Here is a 5,814-nt window from a genome sequence, read left to right on the forward strand (position 1 = left end):
CTTTTTTGGGGGACATAATTCAATCCATGACAGGGAATGTCCCCCAATAGACATAATATCCATACCAATAATACATTCAGGTAAGGGAGATGCAACCACTTCATACAACACCTATTTAAATCTTCCAATTCTCATCCAAACTTTGACCTTAGTCCCATCAACTGCCCCATCCCCATATCCCCCCAGTCTAACCTTAGGCCCCTTAAAGATTTTATTAACAGATTTTGAGATTACAGTACATTGGGCTCAGCCCCCAAAATGTCTCTTTCCTACCCTGGGCATCTCTCAAGCTGTTTTTTAAAAAAAAACAAGGTAAAATGCCTCATAAAGGAACTCATTTCACCATAGTGTTACTGGATTAAGGTTCTTGCCTCTCACTGGTCAAGGATGAGCAGGTAAGGCACATAGAGTTTTCCACACGAGCAAAGCTTTATTGAATAGGCCTGCAAGCAGAGGTGAGGAGGGCCTAAGCAATGCATACCCGCCTTCTCACAGAACAAAAGATGGGCCTGGGTTTTTAAAAGTTCTTGGGCAGGAAAAGGTTCATGTTTATTCACAGGCACAGGCAGGGATGTGTTAGCTATAGTGTGCACGCAGCAGGTTTCTAAGATGGCTCCTGTCCCAGAGGCCTCTGGGATTGTAGCAGGACTTATTATGGGGTGTCACGCCCCCGTGCAGTTTCTTGCTCCCCGAGTTCAATTCCCCTCAGTGCCCCTGGTGGAAGGTCATACAGCTGTCACAGGTGGATGTTCTTCTCATGTCCCTGGGGCTGGTTTTCTCCAGCTGCTTCTGAAAGACAATTTTAGAGAAGTTTGTAGGCTATTTTCTGATACCAGGCCCCATTGTTCTGGGGAATGGCTTTGTTTCTGCACCCTGGCCCATTTCCTGTTACTTTGTTTGCAGATTTGGGGGCCCCTCTCTTCCCTGTCTTATCAGGAATCAATCAGATCTCAAAGTGGTTTGTGTGTGTGTGTGTGTGTAAGACTGTTCCATGAACTTAAAAGAATCCTCAGTTTACAAAGACACCCAATATACAATGGTGGAATGGTGTCACAGATTGAATTGTGTCCTCCAAAAATATGTGTATCAATTTGGCTAGGCCATGATTTCCAGTGTTGTGTGATTGTCCCCAATTTTGTCATCTGATGTGATTTTCCTGTGGGTTGTAAATCCTATCTCTGTGATGTTGATGAGATGGGATTAGCTGAATGGGTACTATTGTGGGTTGATTTATTTCAAAACAAGGTCAGCAGGCAGTTTGTTGCTATGTTTAAGCCCACTGTTGCAGTCACTGTGTCAATCCATCCTGTTGAAGGTATTCCTCTCTTTCACTGACCCTCCACTTTTCCAAGCATGATGTCCTCCTCCAGATACTGGTCCTTCCTGATAACCTGTTCAAAGTACGTGAGACAAAGTTTTGACATTCTGTCTTCTAAGGAGCATTCTGGCTGTACTTGTTTCAAGACAGATTGTTCTTCTGGCAGTCCATGGTATATTCAATACTTTTTGCCAACACCGTAATTCAAAGGCATTAATTCTTCTTTGGTCTTCCTTATTTATTGTCCAGTGTTTGCCTGCATATGAGGCAATTGAAAATACCATGGCTTGGGTCAGGTACACCTTAGTCCTCAAACAGAAAATGTATATATGTAGTTGTTCTATTCTATATATGCATTCTATATTCTGTTCTCTTTCTATAAAATATTTATAGGTGTACCTTAGTCTGTCCGTCCATCCGTCCGTCTATCCATCCATCTATCTATCATCTATATTTACCTCTGTACCCATACAACACATCACAATGAAGTGTAGTTTATTCTAGGAATGCAAGGGTAATTTAACATTAAAAAATTAATCAATGTAATCTATGATGATGTAACTTAAAGAATAAATATAATATCATTATCTTAATATATGCAGAAAAAGCATCTGGTAAAATTAAACAGCCATGATTTAAAAAAAAAAAAAAAAACCTAAAAACGAAGAAATCTAGCAAACTAGGAAGAGAAGCAAAATTTTGTAATCTGATAAAAGATAGCCATAAAAAACCTACAGCAAACATCTTAATGGGTGAAATAATCCCATTAAAACCCGTTGCCGTCGAGTCCATTCCGACTCATAGCGACCCTATAGGACAGGGTAGAACTGCCCCATACAGTTTCCAAGGAATGCCTGGTGGATTCGAACCACTAACCTTTTGGTTAGCAGAAATAATAGTTCCCCTTAATAGATTATCTTGTATAAGCCTTACAAATTCCCTGTCACTTTTCCTCTTCTTTTCCCTCGTACTCTTTTCTTACCTTCTCACCTCCATTTACTCCAGAGCACAGCCCGAGGTCCAAAAACCAAAGAAGATATCAGTAGTAGCCTTACATCTATTTCTTCTGCCCAAATCAATGAGTAACTCCAAGATAAGACTGTGGGCTAGTATGACTCAAGGTGAAATGAAGCTAATTTATTCTGCAAATTGTCCTGCAGCCCCCTCCTCACATTGCCTGTAACTCAGCATCTGAAGGAGGTGAAATAGAATTGGCAGTTGTGTCATCAGTCTGGCCTGAGGTCCCACTCAGGGCCCTCTCAAGCCTGGCGGGTAGGTAGTACTTCAGTCTCTTTTGGAAATTCTGGCCCACGAAGAAATAGAGAATAGGGTTGAGGCAACTGTTCAAGGCGGCCAGGGATTTCACTAGATTAAATAGGATTAAAAGGATCAAATATTTACCATTCATCATCTCTCTGACCCACACTACAGTTAGCAGGGCTACCAGGTGAAAAGGGAACCAGCAGAGAAAAAAAGTAAGCTGTGACAGCAGTGAGGACTCATAAAGGGTGGCTGGCTTTAATCAGGCCTTTTTCCGAACATTGGCAGCAATGACCCCATAGCAGATAGTGATGATGGACACCTGGATACTAAAGCCAATGACGAACCAAATGATTGTGCAGGCTATTGACACAGGAATCATCACCTTCATGCCCTCTTCAATGATGTCACTGCGGTAGAATAAACAATATATTTTCTCTTCCTCATCTTTTACTGTAGTTATGAAGATGGTGACTGGCAACGTAAGGACTAGGGCCAGAATCCAGAGTCCAATGATCACCCTCTTGGCCAGACCTATAGTGCGGTGATTCTGGGCCCAGACTGGATGCCGGACACAAATACAGCAGTCCAGAGCTATGAGAGTGATCAGAAAGATACTTCCATACAGGTTCATGTCCACCACAATGTAAATTAACTTGCATAGGAACCAACCAAAAAACCACTGTTCTTTGGCCATGGAGACAATGAGAAATGGGAGGGTGGCAATGAAAGATAAGTCAGCTAAGGCCAGGTTCACGTAACAGATGGAGGTGGCTCTGCGTGTCATCCGGAAGTCAGCCACTCAGATCACAAGCCCATTTCCCAGGATGCCGAGGACAAAGGTGATTCCATGTACCATCAATGAGAATATATGCAGAATGGGGTATAACTTATGATGTATATCTTCAGATCTATCCAGAATGATAGACACATTGGTTTCCATCTTGGCCATACATGAAACGTTTCAACAGTGATCATCTCTCAGCTGTGGAACCATCTTCCAGCATCCCTATTCATAGCACACATCAACTTCCACTATACCTCCTATTCCAACCAGAATACCCACTTTACTGAGCCTTGTGGTTGTTCATACTATAAAATTGGAAATCTTTTGGATATTCCTTTGGGAAAGGATGGTTTTCTAAACCAAGAAGAGACAAGGCTTCTGTCCACCAGCAGAAATACTGAGCCAAGGATGTATAGACAGGAGAAAATTAAAGGGAGGCAACTTCAGTAGAGTGAGGAAAGCATGGGACTTTAAATTAGGCAGATGTAGGTTCACATCTGCTTCCTCTTCTAACTTTCTTTACTAGTCACTGTCACTGAGGTCTTCTATAGAACATTGGTTAATATACTGTAGGTGTGGTGCAATGGATTGCTTTTATATGATCTTTTTCACCATGGTCTTGTAATTCCCATCCAAGTGATTAGGTGCAACTATGCAAATAAAGTAATTGTGGCGCACCAAGGTGCTGGCCAGTTTTGTCATCCCACTAGGCTTAAAATGAGCCATCCCAGAGGCAGGAAGAGAGGGTCTCATCATCACCAAGGAAGAAGAGCCAGGAGTGGAGTGTGTCCTTTGGACCCGGGATCCCTGCACTGAGAAGCTCCTGGAACCAGGAGACTGAGAAAGAGAGCTGTAACACCAAAGATGGTGAGAAGCAGCAGCAGAGAAACGGCGGCAGTGGAACCAGGAGACCAGCAGAAGATGGCCCGGCCCACAGAGCAAGAAAGCTGAACGCGTTTGGGCAGGAGGCTTGCTGATGGAGCCTCTGGGCATGTGGTGGAGCTAAGTTGGCCGACCCACAGAGCTAGAGCTGAGCACCTTTGGGGTGAGGCTTACAGGTCGAGTGGGGTGACTCTAGGCATTTACTGACAGAGCTAAAAGAGCTTTGTAACACTTGCCAGAGCAGGGCAGAGGCTGAGAGGCCAGAGAGAGATGTGCCTGTGGCACAGCTGAGAAGAGGTTGCCCTGATGGAAGAACTGTATCCTGAGTATTCCTGAACCTGAATTGTAAACCTGTTACTTCCCTAGTAAACCCCATAGCTGAGTATGGTCTGTGAGTTCTGTGTGGCCATTGCAATTAATTATCAAACTCAGCAGAGAAGAAGAAAGTGCCATGGGAGGAAGGGTTGGTGTCAGAATTGGTAAAGACGGCAGAGAGAGGAGGCATGTCCAACCCCTGCCTCATAGGAATCAGCCTTGGGCTGTTGATCGTGATCCTCCTTCCCCCTTGTGGAGTTAGAGGAGGTCAGATGCTGTCCCCATGCCATTTTCACATCAGGGTTTCTCAGTTTGGCACTAATGACGTTTGGAATAATTCTTTGTTGTGGGGGCTGTTTAGCAGCAACCCTGGTCTCTATCCACTAAATGTAAATAGAACCCCTCCCTACTCATCACACACAAAAAATTCTGTAGACATTGCCAAATGTCCCTGGGGGGGGGCGCAAAATCATCCTCAGCTGAGAATCACTGTTACAGTGTACAGTGCTGAGCTGTGAAGTTAGATGAATCTGCGTTCTAATCCCACATTGGACACCTACCCGCTATATGGTCCTAATCAGTGATATCTCTTCAAGCCTCAAATTCCTTCTCTGCAGAATGGAGACAATTTTGTGGTGAAGACTGATTTCAGGTAAGGATAAAATGCAAACAGATATGGAAAGATTCTAGGATGGACTCAATGAGCCTTCAGTAAATGGGGGCTCTTGGTCTTCACCAGGCTCGTGCTGTGTCTTAAGGCACAAGCATGGGCCATGCACTGTAATTGTAGGAGCTCAAGGTCATGTCAAGAACAGTGCTCACAGCAATAACCAAAAACAAAAAAACAAAACAATTGCCTGTCAAATTGATTCTTACTCATAGTAACCCTATAGGGCAGAGTCAAGGCTGTAATCTTTACGGAAGCAGATTGCCACATCTTTCTGCTGCAGAGCAGCTGATGGGTTCAAACCGCTGATCTTTCAGTTAGCAGCCGAGTGCTTAACCACTGCACCACCAGTGCTCCTCTATCTACTATTTATGAAGAATTTCTAAGTGCCAAGAGCTTCTCTTTCAACCCTCATAACAACCTATCTCATGGATTTTGAAGATAGACTGTTTTAATATGTGTAAAGCATTAAGCACACTCTAAGACATTGCAAATATTGCATAGTGTTAATTATAATTAACGTAACCATTGTGCAGATGAAGAACTTGAGACATAGAGTGGTTTCATTCGTTGTGTAAAGTCCCC

General features: G+C 43.5%; 1 pseudogene; it reads right to left on the minus strand.

Moving 5' to 3' along the window:
• Positions 1 to 2,486: 2,486 nt before the first annotated feature.
• LOC126086071 (N-formyl peptide receptor 2-like) lies at positions 2,487 to 3,521 on the minus strand (annotated as a pseudogene).
• Positions 3,522 to 5,814: the final 2,293 nt, after the last annotated feature.

The sequence above is a fragment of the Elephas maximus genome, chromosome 11, assembly GCF_024166365.1.
Source record: "Elephas maximus indicus isolate mEleMax1 chromosome 11, mEleMax1 primary haplotype, whole genome shotgun sequence".
NCBI classification, from domain to species: Eukaryota; Metazoa; Chordata; class Mammalia; order Proboscidea; family Elephantidae; genus Elephas; species Elephas maximus.